Source organism: Nerophis ophidion, linkage group LG10, assembly GCF_033978795.1.
Source record: "Nerophis ophidion isolate RoL-2023_Sa linkage group LG10, RoL_Noph_v1.0, whole genome shotgun sequence".
Taxonomy (NCBI): Eukaryota; Metazoa; Chordata; class Actinopteri; order Syngnathiformes; family Syngnathidae; genus Nerophis; species Nerophis ophidion.
The window spans coordinates 53768354-53787824 of NC_084620.1; the positions used below are offsets into that span (position 1 = coordinate 53768354).

The following is a 19471-nucleotide window of genomic DNA, read 5'->3' on the forward strand; positions in this document are numbered from 1 at the left end:
GGATTGCCAGATAGAGAAGAGTGATTGCAGACTGCTGCACAGCACAGTGAAGCGTTTGATACTCCATGAAATACTGCATGAGTGTTTTCCGTACATTCATTTGTTTGTGGCAGCCCGCCATGGATACGGTGGATGTGCCGCTACCTGCTCGCTGGTGGTATGCATTAAAAGTGAAAGTCTTTCTAGCTTGCTAATCAAAAACAAGCAGTCAAGAAAGCGAAGTATTGGTTGCAGGAGCGAAGATCCAAACGTGCATTACTGTCAGCGAGGTTTGGAAGTGTGCAGAAGAACTAAACAAGCATGCAGCCTTTGACTAGCGCAGCGCTTCTCAATTATTTTCAGTTATGCTCCCCCAGGAATAAGAAAACTTTCTTCTCCCAACTACCCCCCACGACTAGTGAAGTGAAGTGAATTATATTTATATAGCGCTTTTTCTCTAATGACTCAAAGCGCTTTACATTGTGAAACCCAATATCTAATTTTTACATTTAAACCAGTGTGGGTGGCACTGGGAGCAGGTGGGTAAAGTGTCTTGCCCAAGGACACAACGGCAGTGACTAGAATGGCGGAAGCGGGGATCGAACCTGCAACCCTCAAGTTGCTGGCACGGCCGCTCTACCAACCGAGCTATACAGCTCGGTAGAAATAATATAATTTGTCTGTTTGACTGTGGCCCCAAAACTACGCCAGCGTCCAAAATCAGGCCCCCAGGAAGTTCCAAGTAAAAAAAAAAAATATATATATATATATATATATAAATATAAATTATTTTTTTAATACGATTTTTTAATCTACGCTTTTTCGCCCATTCATCAATCCATCTATTTTCTACCACTTGTTACTCTTGGGGTCTATATACATATATACACACACAGATATATATACTGTATATACACACACATACATATATATTTACACACATGTATATACATACATATATATAAATATATACATACATACATATATACAAATACATACATATATATATATATATATATATATATACATACACATACATACATATATATATATATATACATACATACACATATATATGTATATATATATATATACATACATATATACACATATATATACACATATGTATACACATATATATATACACACACATATATATACATATATATACATACATATACACACACACACACATATATATATACTGTATATACACACACACACATATATATACATACATATATAAATATATACATACATACATATACATACATATATACACATGCATACATATATATATACACATACATACATATATATGTATATATATATACATACATATATATATACACATACATACATATATATGTATATATATATACATACATATATACATACATATATATACACATATATATATATATACACACACACATACATATATACATACATATACATATATACATACATATACACACACACACACACACACACACACACTAGAAAGTTTACATACATTATATGCAATATACACTTGTAAATAACAATGTCACGGCTGCCTTGAGTTTCCAATAATTTCTACCACTCTTATTTTTTTGTGATAGAGTGATTGGAGCACATGCTTGTTGGTCACAAAAAACATTCATAAAGTTTGGTTCTTTTATGAATTTATTATGGGTCTACTGAAAATGTGAGCAAATCTGCTGGGTCAAAAGTATACATACAGCAATGTTAATATGTGCATACATGTCCCTTGGCAAGTTTCACTGCAATAAAGCGCTTTTGGTAGCCATCCACAAGCCTCTGCTTGAATTTTTGACCACTCCTCTTGACAAATTTGGTGCAGTTTAGCTACATTTATTGTTTTTTTGTTTCTTCAGCATTGTCCACATATTTAAGTCAGGGAAAACCTTAATTTTAGCCTGATTTAGCCAGTCCTTAATTTATTTTTGACGTGTGTTTGGGGTCATTGTCCTGTTGGAACACCCAACTGCACCTAAGACCCAACCTCCAGGCTGATGATTTTAGCTTGTCCTGAAGAATTCGGAGATCATCCTCCTTTTTCATTGTCCCATTTACTCCGTGCAAAGCACCAGTTCCATTGGCAGCAAAACAGGCCCGGCGCATAATACTACCACCACCATGCTTGACGGTAGGGATGGCGTTCCAGGGATTAAAGGCCTCACCAACATATTGCTGGGTAATTGGGCCAAATAGCTCCATTTTTGTTTCATCTGACATCACATGGACAAAGATAAGACCTTCTGGAGAAAAAGTTCCCCAACCTGCCAGCAAATGGATTGTGATTGCGTTGGTTCACGTGCTGCCATCATGCAGAAAACTAGCATTTTTTGGGGGGTTAAAGGGGAACATTATCACAATTTCAGAAGGGTTAAAACCAATACAAATCAGTTCCCAGTGGCTTATTTTATTTTTCCAAGTTTTTTTTCAAAATTTTACCCATCATGGAATATCCCGAAAAAAGGCTTTAAAGTGCCTGATTTTCGCTATCTGTAAACCCACCCAACCATTTTCCTGTGACGTCACATAGTGCTGCCAATACAAACAAAATGGCGGATAGAACAGCAAGATATAGCGACATTAGCTCGGATTCAGACTCGGATTTCAGCAGCTTAAAGGGGAACATTATCACAATTTCAAAAGGGTTAAAAACAATAAAAATCAGTTCCCAGTGGCTTGTTGTATTTTTTGAAGTTTTTTTCAAAATTTTACCGGTCTCGGAATATCCCTAAATAAAGCTTTAAAGTGCCTTATTTTCGGCTCTCTGCGAAGACACTGGCCATTTCCCTGTGACGTCACACAGTGCTGCCAATGTAAACAAACAATGGGAATACCACAGCAAGATATAGTGACATTAGCTCGGATTCAAACTCGGATTTCAGTGACTTAAGCGATTCAACAGAATACGCATGTATTGAAATAGATGGTTGGAGTATGAAAATATTGAAGAAGAAACTGAAGCTATTGAGCGAATAGCTATTGACGCTATTCATAGCCATAGCATGGCCGAATAGCTGCGTTAGCATCGCCGGTAAAATATGCGGACCAAACGATCAGGACTTTCGCATCTTTTGACACTGGAGCAACTTAAATCCGTCGATTGGTAAGTGTTTTTTCGCATTAAATGTGGGTGGAATGAAACGTAATATAGTTGCAAATGCATCTACAGGTTATCCATACATCTCTGTTCCATGTCTGCTTTAGCACCGTTGGTAAATAGCATGTTAGCATCGATTAGCGTAGCATGTTAGCATCGATTAACTGGCAGTCAACATCAACAAAACTCCCCTTTGTGATTTCGTTGACTATCGTTGCAAATGCATCTGCAGGTTATCCATACATCTCTGTGCCATGTCTGCTTTAGCATCACCGGTCAAATGTGGAGACACTCTGGCACATTCAATGGGGGTCTGGCGGCAGATTTCTTGCCAGTGGTGCAACTTGAATCTCTCCCTGTTAGTGTTGTTACACCCTCCGACAACACACCGACGAGGCATGATGTCTCCAAGGTTCCAAAAAATAGTCACAAAAAAAACAGAGCTGAGACCCGGTGTTTATAATGTGTTGAAAATTAAAATGGTGGGTGTGTTACCTCGGCGACGTCACATTCTGACGTCATCGCCTCCAGCGCGATAAACAGAGAGGCGTTTAATTCGCCAAAATTCACCCATTTAGAGTTCGGAAATCGGTTAAAAAAATATATGGTGTTTTTTCTGCACCATCAAGGTATATATTGACCCTTACATAGGTCTGGTGATAATGTTCCCCTTTAAGCGATTCAACAGATTGCGCATGTATTGAAATGGATGGTTGGAGTGTGGAGGCAGATAGCGAAAACGAAATTGAAGAAGAAACTGAAGATATTGAGCGAATAGCTATTGAAGCTATTCGGCGATCGCCTTCTAACCAACAATTGCATCTTTTGACCACTGGAGCAACTTAAATCCGTCGATTGGTATGTGTTTGTTTGGCATTAAATGTGGGTGGAGAGAAAGGCTGGATGCAAATACAGCTACAAATGTACATACAGCTAGCCTAAATAGCATGTTAGCATCGATTAGCTGGCAGTCATGCCGTGACCAAATATGTCTGATTAACACATAAGTCAATAACATCAACAAAACTCACCTTTGTGATTTTGTTGACTTTATCGTTCGAAATGCATCTGCTTTGAGTGTCGCAGGATATCCACACATTCTTGCCATTTCTGCCATGTTAGCATCGATTAGCATGCCGTGCTAATCGATGCACACTCCACATAAGACAACTTGAATCCGTCCCTGATCGTGTTGTTAAGCCCTCCGACAACACACAGACGAGGCAAGATGTCTCGGAAAACAGTCGAAAAAAACGAAAATAACAGAACTGATTTGACTTGTGTGTGTAATGTGTCTGAGAAAATGGTGGATTGCCTCCCATTGTAACGTCACGAGTGAAAGGTCATCGCTCCGACAGCGAACAATTGAAAGGCGTTTAAATCGCCAAATTCACCCTTTTAGAGTTCGGAAATCGGTTAAAAAACATATGGTCTTTTTTCTGCAACATCGAGGTATATATTGACGCTTACATAGGTCTGGTGATAATGTTCCCCTTTAAACTCTGCAACAAAAACATATACTATGCTGGGTGCTGCTAATAATGCCACTATTCTCTAATGGGGGGGTCTCTACCCTGTCCCCCCTCGCAGTGCAAAGTGGGACAGCGTGACCGTGACGTCTCCAGTCAAACACACATCACATGATTCGCCAGCACTTCCACAGGATGCTTATCACGAAAAAAAACTCACAAATATTTTTTTTCTTCAATGTGCAGACTAGAACTAAAAATTCATGAAGACAGTGGCCTTACTTGTTCTGTTCTTTCCCGGGAGGGGGGGTGGAAGGGGACCGCAAGCTTTACCTCATTTCCTGCGTCGTTAGCATGGCAGGGTCAAGCCCTCCCGAGTGTAGGAATCAGACACAAACACCAGGAGTCTGTTGCCTGATGTTGGCTGCGCAGAAAGTCAGACTTCCACGGGATTGAACTCGACTTTCTGCCTCTGCAGGTATTTCCGCAGGATGATGGAAAACCTTCAGCGGCTCTCAGCGGGGTGCCAGCGCTATTTGGTCAGCTGTTATTCAACAAGGAGGAAACATAGCTGATCTTCTACAAACTGTTTTGTTGGGAATTGGCTTTGTCACGGTACCAACATTTCGGGAAGCCGATAGCAATACCTAAAAGTAAACAACAGTGAACCCGTTTTCCGGATCCTAATGTGCGCGTAATGTACGGAATGATTCTGGTTGTGCTTACTGACCTCGAAGCAATTTTATTTGGCACATCGTGTAATGGTAAGTGTTAAGTTAAAGTACGAATGATTGTCTCACACACACACGAGGGGTGGTGAAATTTGTCTTCTGCATCCCCTTGTTCCACCCTCTGGGAGGTGAGGGGAGCAGTGAGCAGCAGCGGTGGCCACGCCCGGGAATCATTTTTGGTGATTCAACCCCCAATTCCAACCCTTGATGTTGAGTGCCAAGCAGGGAGGTAATGGCTCCCATTTTTATAGTCTTTGGTATGACTTGGCATGGGTTTGAACTCACAACCTACCGATCTCAGGGCGGACACTCTAAGCAATAGGCCACTGAGTAGGTAAGTGGTAGTAAGTGTGACCAGTAGATGGCAGTCAAACATAAGCGATACATGTAAACGGCAATATGATGGTTTGTTTATGTTAAATGTGGAATGAGTGAGAGGGGTTGGGCTATTATAAGCAGCTGCTTCCTCCGACCCCTTTTCAAGCCTTACATAAATATCTTTGCCAACATGTAAAAAAAAAAAAAACTGTGTTTAGTTGTATTGTGCAGGTTTGAAATAACTATTTCAATTCAATTCAATATGATTCAAATAAACAACACCAACATTGTATACGTTCCATTGAAAACAAAAAACTTTACACACGGCTCTCCAAAATCTATCAACATGTTTTAGTACGACTTTGGTAAGCTATGAAGCCGCACCGCTTGATGAATTGTCGGCGCATTGCACATAGGAGTAATTTTATGGTGTGTGTATAAGGTAGGACATATTATGCACAAGCAACTTTTCTTACCTTCTGGTACCTGCTGATCTGTATTTGGGATCTGCATAAATCCTGAAAAATTGCGTGCATCCGCCTTTACAGTCCGTAGTCGATGAGCATCTTCTTGCTCTCTATATTCTTGTTATGGGACATTCATCCTCTGCTGTTGCCATCCATCTTGTTCCGCTTATCCGAAGTCGGGTCGCGGGGGCAGCAGCCTAAGCAGGGAAGCCCAGACTTCCCTCTCCCCAGCCACTTTGTCCAGCTCCTTCCGGGGGATCCCGAGGCGTTCCCAGGCCAGCCGGGAGACAGTCTTCCCAACGTGTCCTGGGTCTTCCCCGTGGCCTTGATCGGTCAGACGTGCCCTCAACACCTCCCTAGGGAGGCGTTCGGGTTGCATCCTGACCAGATGCCCGAACCACCTCATCTGGCTCCTCTGTATGTGGAGGAGCAGTGGCTTTATTTTGAGGTCCTCCCGGATGGTAGAGCTTCTCACCCTATCTCTAAGCGAGAGACCCGCCACCCGGCGGAAGAAGCCTATTTCGGCCGCTTGTACCCGTAATTTTGTCCTTTCGGTCATAACCCACCTCATGACCATAGGTGAAAATGGAACATAGATCGACCGGTAAAGTGAGAGCTTTGCCTTCCGGCTCAGCTCCTTCTTCACCACAACGAATCGATACAGCGTCCGCATTACTGAAAACGCCTATTGACCTCACAATCCACTCTTCTTCACTCGTGAACAAGAATCCGAGATACTTTAACTCCTTCGCTTGGGGCACGATCTCCTCCCCAACCCGGAGATGGCACTCTACCCTTTTCCAGGAGAGAACCATGGACCTGGACTCAGGACTTGGAGGTGCTGATTCTCATCCCAGTTGCTTCACACTCGGCTGCGAACCAATTCGGTGAGAGCTGAAGATCCTGGCCAGATGAAGCCTTCAGGACCACATCATCTGCAAAAAGCAGAGACCTAATCCTGCAACCACCAAACCGGATCCCCTCAACGCCTTGACTGAGCCTAAAATTTCTGTCCATAAAAGTTATGAACAGAATCGGTGACAAAGGGCAGCCTTGGCGGAGTCAAGGCTGTTGCCATTTATAGTATAAAAAACTAGTGTAAAGTTCTTATAACTGTCAGTAAACTTGCCGTGAAAGCGCTAAAACATACCGGTGTAGTGAGTTTACATTGTTCACTCAAGGAACTTTAGTTATCAGAGGGTTCCGGTCGGACGGTTTTTCACGAGACACATATCTGGTCTTGTTGTTGTTACCGGATGAGGAGATGCTGCTTCTCATTAAAACAGTTAGCGCCTTCTTTTGACACTTCTTCCACTCCCGTCCTTGCACGCTACACCGCTACAACAAAGACGGCGGCGAGAAGACGCTGTCAAAGGTGAGCCACGTAAATAAGACCGCCTACAGTCTGCACCCCCACTCCAGGGCCTAGGCTAAGACCGATTTTTTAATTTTATTTTAATCTTCTATTTTTTTCTCCCCCCCCTTGTTTACATGTATGTCATCTTTTTTGTAAGGGGCGCTGGAAGCCGGCAGACCCGTCAGCGATCCTGTTCTGTCTCCCTGTAATGTTTGTCTGATCTCGAATGGGATTGTGCTGAAAATTGTAATTTTCCTGAAGGAACTCTCCTGACGGAATAAATAAAGTACTATCTATCTATCTATCTACAAAACAGCGCATCCTGAAGCGACTGTCGGAAAGTGGCTTGAAGATGATCCGTAAAACATCATCGATGCAACATTTTGACCAAAGAACCACTATCACATGTTATGTAGCCCGGAAAAGGGTGGAATGCCATCTCCGGGTTGGGGAGGAGACCCTGCCCCAAGTGGACGAGTTTAAGTACCTAGGAGTCTTGTTCACGAGTGAGGGAAGAGTGGATCGTGAGATCGACAGGCGGATCGGTGCAGCGTCTTCAGTAATGCGGACGTTGTACCGATCCGTTGTGGTGAAGAAGGAGCTGAGCCGGAAGGCAAAGCTCTCAATTTACCGGTCGATCTACGTTCCCATCCTCACCTATGGTCATGAGCTTTGGGTCATGACCGAAAGGATAAGATCATGGGTACAAGCGGCCGAAATGAGTTTCCTCTCCCTTAGAGATAGGGTGAGAAGCTCTGCCATCCGGGAGGAACTCAAAGTAAAGCCGGTGCTCCTTCACATGGAGAGGAGCCAGATGAGGTGGTTCGGGCATCTGGTCAGGATGCCACCCGAACGCCTCCCTAGGGAGGTGTTTAGGGCACGTCCAACCGGTAGGAGGCCACGGGGAAGACCCAGGACACGTTGGGAAGACTATGTCTCCCGGCTGGCCTGGGAACGCCTCGGGATCCCCCGGGAAGAGCTAGACCAGGGGCGCTCACACTTTTTCTGCAGGTGAGCTACTTTTCAATTGACCAAGTCGAGGAGATCTTCCTCATTGCTATTTATAATTTATATGTATTTATTTATGACAGAGACATTTTTGTTAACAAGTTAATGGTGTTTAATAATAATACAACCATGTTTAACACACATAGATTCATTTATTTCATGAAGACAAGAATATAAGTTGGTGTATTTGATTCTGATGACTTGCATTGATTGGAATTAGACAGTGGTGCTGATAACGTCCGCAATTTCAAATGGAGGAAAAAAAAAAGTCCTCCTTTCTGTCCAATACCACATGAAAGTGGTTGGATTTGGCATCTCATTTGTCCAACTTGCACACTCGTTTTTAAACACTTTGTTATGAGAGTAGCATATGTGTGTGGCCCTTTAATGTCTGGCAGCAGGTGAGTGACGTCAGTGAGTGTGCGGGTGGGCAAGCAAGTGAGAAAGCGGTCGCTGAGGGCGGGGGAGAAATACATTGGCATCAAACTCCGTAGCTTGCTAGCTTGTGCACGCTAGCTTTCTGAGACTCTTATTTTGTTAGCACAGGCAGGATGAAACAGGTCTTTTATGGTGAAGACAGGAACTGTGCAGTCGGTCTTTAGAGTTTTGACAGTAGGTACGGAGTCTCTAGAAATAAAATGTGTTTCTCTGCGTCCGTCCTGTTAGTGATTTTTTTCTTAAATATGAGCTCGCAGCAGCCAGCGTCATCTCACAAGATCCTGGGGTGCCGAGAATGTCAAACAACTGACGAAAGTGAAGTCTTGGTATGATTGATGATTGCTCATTTTTATGTCTATTTTTTAATGCCTGGCTTGAGATCGTCTGACACACCCTCCGAGATCGACCAGTTGATCGCGATCGACGTAATGCCCACCCCTGAGCTAGACGAAGTGGCTGGGGAGAGGGAAGTCTGGGTTTCCCTGCTTAGGATGTTGCCCCCGCGACCCGACCTCGGATAAGCGGAAGAAGATGGATGGATGGATGGATGTAGACCACAAGAAAGTCTTCTACATTTAAAAAAATAAATAAATAATAAAATGAATCTTTTAATGTGTTTTCTAATCCGGTGTGCCTTATATATATAAAAAAAGAACGAAAATAGCCCTATGGTCCTAAAAATACATTTAAGTTCACTTGTTTATTGAAAACTGTTTCAAACTGTCAAGTATTTAAGAATACTTTGAAAGTAGAATTGCATTTAAAATTAAAATAAAAAACAGCAATGTTCTATAGCAGGGATGTCAAACTGGTTTCCATTGGGGGGCCACATATGAAAATATATCGAGATATACTTTTTCATACTTTGCCAGCCCTTGGTTAGACCCGTAAAAAGTGTTACACGGTATTCCGGACTGACGATACTGACAAAAGCAGGTATTAATTTATTTTCAGCATGTTGGCATTTAATTGACAACCCTAGTTTCCAAATTGGTTTTCTCTCCCCTGCTAACACATTTCCTGTGAGTCAAACTTTGTGAGGTCAAAGACGATCGATAAGAATTTGTCTTGATTGCGTCAATTTTGTTGTGTAGAAAACACGTTAACAACTCACACACACTATTTCATCGAGGCTCGTTTAACTTGGTAATGTAATCATGGATCATCAAATACAATTGGCAAACTTGGCTCCCTGGTCTTGTGACAGGAAATGAGATGCTTCAGAGTATTATTACATTAGGTCTTAAACATGGAATAATTGTCCATGTTAGAGACTTGAATGAGGCTAGACTACTGCAATGCACTTCTTGTCTGGAACCCCAGCAAAAACATCCAGAAGCTGCAATAAATACAGAACAGTGCTGCTAGGATCCTGATGAGAGTGCGGAAATACGACCATATCACACCAATACTCAAATCCCTTCACCGGCTTCCTGTTCCACTCAGGGTTGAATACAAAGCATCCCTACTAACCCACCAGTGCCTCCATTGAAATGCCGTCCTCTACCTCAAATACCTGCTCACCCCCAATTCCTCCACAAGACACCTCCTCCAACCTCTGAGGAAAAAGCGACGAACAATGGGAGACCGGGCTTTCTGCTCCGCCGCTCCCAGTGTGTGGAACGCTCTCCCTGACCACCTGAGGGCACCACAGACTGTGGATACTTTTAAAAAAGGCTTAAAAAAACATCCTTTTGGTCATACATATGGTCATTTATAAAATTATAGTAATTATAAATTGGAGAAATTTACTTAATACTGGGAAAACTGGGTCAATTATGTCAAGCCCCGTAAGCCTGACTTAAATCTCTCGAATTAGTGTACTGTTTTTAAAAAAAAAAAGATTACTCCCTATGTGTGTGTATGTGTATATATACACATATATGTATCTGTATATATTTATTTTATTTTACTTCTGTTTATTATTATTATCAATGTATTATTCATTTTTTGCTTATTTAATTGATGTATATGTAGATACTACCTTGTTTTTGTTTTTCTGTTTCTTTTTCGGGTGGGGGGTGGGTAGTATGATGGGTAAATAAACAAAAAATACTTCTGACATTTAGGGCAGACAACAGCAATATGATGTATGTGAATATGATTTAATGGATAGAAATGTCTGATGCTGGATGTCAATAAAAAAAAAAGAAAAAAAAAACATGCCTTTTTTTTTAGATATATGCATAGTAGTTCTAGCTATTAGGCTGTTCTAGTTTGTATTTTTATTTATTTGTATTATATTTTAATTTTGTAATTCACTATAGCAGTGGTCCCCAACCTTTTTGTAGCTACGGACCGGTCAACGCTTGATAATTTTTTTTCCTTTGTCATAAAAAAGGGAGTTTTTTGGGGGGTTGGTGCACTAATTGTAAGTGTATTTTGTGTTTTTTATGTTGATTTAATAAAAAAAAAAAAAAAAAATTATAAAAAATTATTCTACGGCCCGGTACCAATCGAGCCCGGTGGTTGGGGACCACTGCACTATAGCACTTTGAGGTTGTTTACTCAATGCAAACTGTTTTTTACAAATAAAATCTATTATTATTATTATAACTATTGAATGACTCAGAGTAGTGAGAATTGATAAGAGGAAATGACTCCCCCAGCACATTCCTGTGCAGGTTAGCACTCCCAAAACCCAAACAGCCATGCCTGGTACAGACATCCCCGCTGACCTGCGACCCCGACTCGTCCTCCCCTCACACTGTGAAGACTTCATGCAGCCAGAAACAACACATCAGCTCTCCAAGTCTCCAAAGTCGGATCAGACGTGTTCCTTTCAACACTTAAAACAACCTCTCAGATATTTCATTTCGCTACCTTTTTTTCCACCCATCTTCACAAGCAATAAAAACACACACGCGCTTTGTTGGGTGTTCACATTGTGAGGGGCTAAGCTGCTCGTATAAAACCTGCGTTTTTATAAACAAACAAAGTCAACCGTTGCACGTTATATCAATAATACCCTTTAACTTCTAGCAGATGTATGTATGGAGGGGGGGAGGGGCAGTGGGGGAGACTCTTGGACCCAGCGTCGAGTGGTCTGCCTCTGGAACACACACACACACACACACACACACACACACACACACACACACACACACACACACACACACACACGATCAGGTCCAGCTGTGGTACAGATGTGTGCAACACAACGAAAGTAGTAAAAAGTGGTGTACGGACAAAAGCCTATTTTAATAACAAGGCAGTGCATCAAAGTGTCCCACAGGGATCAATTTGTGGCCCCCTGTGTAATTATTCCTATTTCAGAATCAGAATCGTTTCTAGTGCCATTGTTTGAGAACGGGTTCACAAACTAGGAATTTTACTTGGTGCAATTGTGCAACGTAAAACACATATAACAAAGAATAAAGTAGCATGAGCTGTAATTGAGCTATAAAATCTTGTTATTAGGAACCGAATGTCCCTTTGGGACAAAAGGACCCTATTGAATTTCTAGCGTTTTATTCTTTCTTTATTATTATTCCGCAGCTTTCAGCTGTACTTTGACCTCCTTAACATGCTTCAAAACTCACCAAATTTGACACACACATTAGGAGTCGAGAACATTGCGACTTAATCAAAAAACTTAAAGGGGAACATTATCACCAGACCTATGTAAGCGTCAATATATACCTTGAAAAAAGACCATATATTTTTTCAACCGATTTCCAGACTTTAAATGGGTGAATTTTGGCGAATTAAACGCCTTTCTGTTTATCGCTCTGGAGGCGATGACGTCAGAATGTGACGTTGCCGAGGTAACACAGCCGCCATTTTCATTTTCAACACATTGTAAACATTGGGTCTCAGCTCTGTTATTTTCCGTTTTTTCGACTATTTTTTGGAACCTTGGAGACATCATGCCTCGTTGGTGTGTTGTCGGAGGGTGTAACAACACTAACAGGGAGGGATTCAAGTTGCACCACTGGCCCAAAGATGCGGAAGTGTCTGCCGCCAGATCCCCATTGAATGTACCAAATTGTCTCCACATTTTACCGGCGATGACAGACATGGCACAGAGATGTATGGATAACCTGCAGATGCATTTGCAACGATAACGTCAACTAAATCACAAAGGTGAGTTTGTTGATGTTGACTTATGTGCTAATCAGATATATTTGGTCGCGGCGTGACTGCTAGCTAATCGATGCTAACATGCTATTTACCAGCGGTGCTAAAGCAGACATGGCACAGAGATGTATGGATAACCTGCAGATGCATTTGCAACGATAGTCAACGAAATCACAAAGGTGAGTTTTGTTGATGTTGACTGCCAGCTAATCGATGCTAATATGCTACGCTAATCGATGCTAACATGCTAATTATCGGCGGTGCTAAAGCAGACATGGCACAGAGATGTATGGATAACCTGCAGATGCATTTGCAACTATATTACATTTCCTTCCACCCACATTTAATGCAAAAAAAACTCTTACCAATCGATGGATTTAAGTTGCTCCAGTGTCACAAGATGCGAAAGTCCTGATCGTTTGGTCCGCACATTTTACCGGCGATGCTAACGCAGCTATTCGGCCATGCTATGCCTATGAATACCGTCAATAGTTATTCGCTCAATAGCTTCAGTTTCTTCTTCAATACTTTCATACTCCAACCATCTGTTTTAATACATGCGTAATCTGTTGAATCGCTTAAGCCGCTGAAATCCGAGTCTGAATCCGAGCTAATGTCGCTATATCTTGCTGTGGTATTCGCCATTGTTTGTTTACATTGGCAACACTGTATGACGTCACAGGAAAATGAACAGTGTCTTCGCAGAGAGCCGAAAAAAAGGCACTTTAAATCTTTTTTTTAGGAATATTCCGGGACCGGTAAAATTAAAAAAAAAAAATTAAAAAAATACAACAAGCCACTGGGAACTGATTTTTATTGTTTTTAACCCTTTTGAAATTGTGATAATGTTCCCCTTTAACCCCAAAACTAAAAATTGCGCTCTACCACCCCCTAGGAAGAAACTGCCTGTAACTTCCAGTAGGAATGTCGTAGCGACATGAAACAAAAACCTCTATGTAGGTCTCACTTAGGCCTAGATTTAATTCACTATAATCCTTCAGCAAAAATCAACAGGAAGTTTGCAATTCCCCCTTCAAAACAAAAGTTTTGTAAAAACACTCACCTTTGCCTCTTTGAGCTGTAATTTGACCCCCTTAACATGCTTCAAAACTCACCAAACTGGACAGACACATTAGGACTGGCGAAAATTTTGATCTAATCAAAAAACCTAACCCCAAAACTCCAAATTGCTCTGTAGCGCCCCCTAGGAAGAAAACGCAGACAAAACTGTAACTTCCAGTAAGAATGTCGTAGAAACATGAAACAAAAACCACTACGACCTATATTTCCTCCAATGAGACCCCCCAGTTAAAATCAACAGGAAGTTTGCTATTCCCACTTAAATACAAAAGTGGGCTAAAAAGTTTTGCTTTTTTTCCAAACATTATCTCCTCTGAGGCCGTTTGTCATTTCAGCTTGAAAGGGCACAGAAAAGATATTGAACCCTTCTGATTAAAAGTTAAAGAAAGAGTTTTAATTGTTCATGTGCCTGATGGCCGAGGGGGAAGATGGTAAATGGGTTACTCAAAGCGCTTTGACACTATTTCCACATTCACACACACATTCACACACTGATGGCGGGAGCTGCCATGCAAGGCCCTAACCACCACCCATCAGGAGCAAGGGTGAAGTGTCTTGCTCAAGGACACAACGGACAGGACGATATTGGTAGAAGGTGGGGATCGAACCAGGAATCCTCAGGTTGCTGGCACGGCCACTTTCCTAACCGCGCCATTCTGTCCCCCCCCCAAAAAATAGACAATATTCATCAGAGATTTGGAACTCTGTGACTAACCAAACTCGACAATTCACAATTTTGTCGTAATAAAAATATTCTGACACCTGTGAAGAGTCTTTTTCAGGCAGTAAGTACCTAATAACTTTTGCAGGTAAACGCTTACCTCCATCTATACTTTAGCTGGACATGATAAAGATCCAATGGTTTATTTCTTGGTGAATACACCTCCAGTTTTTTATATTAGAGCATTTTTTCTGCAGGCGAGCTACTTTTCGATTGACCCAGTGGAGGGGATCTAGCTCATTCATATATAAATAATTTATATTTATTTATTTATGAAAGAGAGGTTTTTGTTAACAAGTTAAAAGTTGTTTAATGATAACACAAGTAGGGCTGAGTGATATGGCCTTTTTTTAATATCTCGATATTTGTAGGTCATATCGCGATACACGATATATATCTCAATATTTTGCCTAGCCTTGAATGAACACTTGATGTATATAATCACAGCAGTATGATTATTATATGTGTCTACATTAAAACATTCTTCTTCTTACTGCATTAATATATGCTCATTTTAAACTTTCATGCAGAGAAGGAAATCAGAACAAAGTCAATTTGCCAAAAGTGTATTTATTAAACAGTTATTAAGCAGTTGCACAAACATTCATGTCATTTCCAAAACAGTGCAAGACTGTCAGAGACATTTTAAAACAAGCTATGAGTGCACTTTTGTGCATGATGTCACTAAGATGACATAGCAAAACAACACTAAATTAAAGTTCACTTTTTGTACAGAACGTCACTACAATAGTTTTAAACAAAGTGCACTTTTGTGCATGATGTCACAAGAGATATTTCAATAACTGTCAAATAAAAATGAGCTGCATAATAGGAAATCAAATACTGTTTGTCCTTCGCTCTGTGGTAGGTTCCTGCGGACATTATCTCCTTTTGTTGTTGACTACTTTTTTCCTACGGTGTTGATGTGGAAGTGTTTGCCTCAGCATTTGGATGGTGTGGCACCGAATGGAGATGTTGACATGCGGAGTAAGCACTCTTCATTCTCCTGTAGGAGACTTTTCAAATGATGCTACATATTAGCAATAATGCTACTTTTTGTAGCAACTCTTTTGCCCCACACTTGACAATTTACGGTTGTCTGTTCGACATCTTCCCACTTGAAGCTAAACCACCGCCAGACGATAGACCCCCTGCTGTCTTTTCTTGGGAATGAATTATTCCTTCATTTGTTACCAGATTCGCACCTTCTTTTTCTCGTATTACCACTCGCACGGCTCCGCTAGCATCACAGCTAATGTTAAACATGCTGCTACCTCTCTGCTCTGCGAGAGATATCGCGGGTTTGTCTCTTGTGCGATATAGAAAATTACTATATCGTGATATTCTAGTATACGTTCTCACGCAGTTGCTTTTAGCTGCTGGGATTACACTACAGGCTCTTCGTCACGCTTTCCTGGCTCTCCTTCTCACAGATAGCAAGCGCACCTTCTTACATACGTCACATATGTATACGCCCTCGCGGAGCAGAGAGGTAGCAGCATGGGTAACGTTAGCTGTGGTGCTATCAGAGCAGTGCGAGTGGTAATACAAGAGAAAGAAGGTGCGAATCTGGTAACAAATTAAGGAAGAATTAATTCCCAAGAAAAACAGCAGGGGGTCCATTGTCTGGCGGTGGTTTAGCTTCAAGTGGGAATATGTCGAAAAGGACAACCATCATTTGTCAAGTGTGGGGCAAAAGCGTTTCTACCAAAAGTAGCATCTGCTAGAAAATGAAGAGTGCATACTCCGCATGTCAACATCTCCGTTCGCCCACTCCATCAAAGTGCAGACGCAAACATTTCCAGATCAACGCCGTATAAAAAAAGTAGTCAACAACAAAAGAAGACAATGTCCGCAGGGACCTACCACAGAGCGAAGGACGAACACTATTTGATTTCCTATTATGCAGCTCATTTTTATTTGACAGTTATTGAAATAGCTTGTGTGACATCATGCACAAAATTGCACTTTGTTTTCAACTATTGTAGTGGCATTCTGTACAAAAAGTGCACTTTAATTTAGTGTTGTTTTGCCATGTCATCTTAGTGACATCATGCACAAAAGTGCACTCATAACTTGTTTTAAAATATCTCTGACAATCTTGCACTTTCTGTTTAGAAATGACATGAATGTTTGTGCCACTGCTTAATAACTTTTTAATAAATACACTTTTGCTAAATTGACTTAGTTGTGATTACCTTCTCTGCATGAAAGTTTAAAAGTAGCATATATTAATGCAGTGTGAAGAAGAATGTTTTAATGTAGACATATATAACCATCATACTGCCGTGATTATATGCATCAAGTGTCCATTCAAGGCTAAGGCAAAATATCGAGATATATATCGTGTATCGCAACATGGCCTAAAAATATCAAGATATTAAAAAAGGCCATATCACCCAGCCCTAGTCATTACAATAATGACTAAACTTATGTCTTTTAATTGCTACAGTAAACTTTTGTGAAATTCAACAGTTTCATCAACCCAATCCCCCTAACCCCCAATGGTGTTTCCCAAACATGAATTCATTTATTCACAAATTGGTCCGTCACATACGGATTAGGCTCAACAGGAAGGGTTTTTTTCCCCTCATGCATTCACTCATGAGAGAAAAACAAGGGACCGGGGAAGACGACGCATCCAAACATGCGGGCGCTTCCATCATTGCTGTGAAATTGGAGGTGTGAGAGTGTACATAACACCGCCACAAGCATGCAGAACACCTCCACAAGCATGCAGAACACCTCCACAAGCATGCAGAACACCTCCACGAGCGATAGCTAGACTGTCTAGAGCAGGAGTCTCAAACTCACTTTACCTGGGGGCCACTGGATGCAGAAACTGGGTGACGCTGGGGCTAAGAAAAGATTTCTTAAAAAAAATCTAACATGCACTTTTTAATAAATTCACCTTCTTTGAATGGCTTTCCCGCCCTAGCAACATACTTGCCAACGCTCGCGATCTTTCCGGGAAACACCCAAACATCAGTGCCCCTCCCGACAACCTCCCGGGGCAAACATTTTACCGGTTTTCCCCCGGATAACAATATTAAGGGTGTGCCGTGATGGTACTGCCTTTAAAGTCCTCTACAACCTGCCGTCTCGTCCGCTTTTCCACCATACAAACAGCGTGCCGGCCCAGTCACATATTGTATGAGGCTTCTGCAGACATACTTGATCAACTGCCATACAGGTCACACTGAGGGTGGCCGTATAAACAACTTTAACACTGTTACAAATATGCGCCACACTAGGGAACGCACACCAAACAAGATTGACAAACACATTTTGGGAGCACATCTGTACCGTAACAAAACATAAACGGGATGGCGTGGCGCAGTGGGAGAGTAGCCGTGCGCAACCCGAGGGTCCCTGGTTCAATCCCCCACCTAGTTCCGTCCGTTGTGTACTGAGCAAGACACTTCACCCTTGCTCCTGATGGGTGCTGGTTAGCGCCTTGCATGGCAGCTCCCTCCATCAGTGTGTGAATGTGTGTGTGAATGGGTGAATGTGGAAGTAGTGTCAAAGCGCTTTGAGTACCTTGAAGGTAGAAAAGCGCTATACAAGTACAACCCATTTATAAACATACCCAAAATCCAATGCAGCCCTAACTTTTCCGGGCTACAATAGGGGGCGGGGTTGGGGGGGACAGGGGTGTATATTGTAGCCTGGAAGAGTTAGAGCTGCATGGGATTCTTGGTATTTGTTCTGTTGTGTTTATGTTGTGTTACGGTGCGGATGTTCTCCCAAAATGTGTTTGTCATTCTTGTTTGGTGTGGGTTCACAGTGTGGCGCATATTTGTAACACTGTTACTGTAAAGTTGTTTATACGGCCACCCTCAGTATGACCTGTATGGCTGTTGATCAAGTATGTCTTGCAGTCCCTTACTGTGGCGACCGAAGCCAAATTCAACATGTAGCTGGGCTGGCACGCTGTTTGAACAGATGCCCCCTTAATATTATTGTTTGGGTGAAATTCGGGGGGATGATTACCTCTGGAGGGGCACTGAAAATCGAGAGTCTCATGGAAAAATCGAAGGTACACAAGTATGACGCTGTAAGGCGCCATTCATATAAAACTTGCGGGCCGCACCAATATTAAATTTTCACCGCGTGTTTGAGACCTCTGGTCTAGAAGGAGTCATAACCGGTGATAGCGCTAAGAAGACAAAAGCACCAAACCCGCAACCCACCACCACAATTAAAGACTGCAGTTGTGTGGTAAACACTGCACTGACATGCAGAAAGACGCATGTTAGGGCCGGATGATTAATCATAAAAATAACAGCGACATTAAGAGATTCTAACTGACAAATCATTACTTCAGGTTCTCTCTACTAACGCACTGTCAGCCTTAAATCACACGACAGCGTGTGTGTGTTTACACAACGGGCAGCTGGGTGTCACAAAGCATGAAAGCTGCCAGAAAAGTAGAAGAAGAAGTAGCGGCATGACACTGTGAAGTGAATTATATTTATATAGCGCTTTTCTCAAGTGACTCAAAGCGCTTTCCATAGTGACACCCAATATCTAAGTTACATTTAAACCAGTGTGGGTGGCACTGGGGAGCAGGTGGGTGAAGTGTCTTGCCCAAGGACACAACGGCAGTAACTAGGATGGCACAAGCAGGAATCGAACCTGCAACCCTCAAGTTGCTGGCACGGCCGCTCTACCAACCGAGCTATGCCGCCCCACTGTGTTATCC

General features: G+C 41.9%; 1 protein-coding gene across 3 annotated transcripts in view; it reads right to left on the minus strand.

Annotated features, from left to right (window-relative positions):
• Window positions 1-19471, minus strand: part of LOC133561004 (liprin-beta-1-like) — a 65653-nt gene that overhangs the window by 31371 nt on the left and 14811 nt on the right. Inside the window, exon 2 of one of the 3 annotated variants that reach the window (XM_061914122.1) lies at window positions 11854-11937. The exons of the other annotated variants lie outside the window; for them this stretch is intronic. The gene's annotated coding sequence lies outside the window, so the exon portion shown is untranslated. The remainder of the gene's footprint in view (window positions 1-11853; window positions 11938-19471) is intronic. 3 annotated transcript variants of the gene reach the window in all.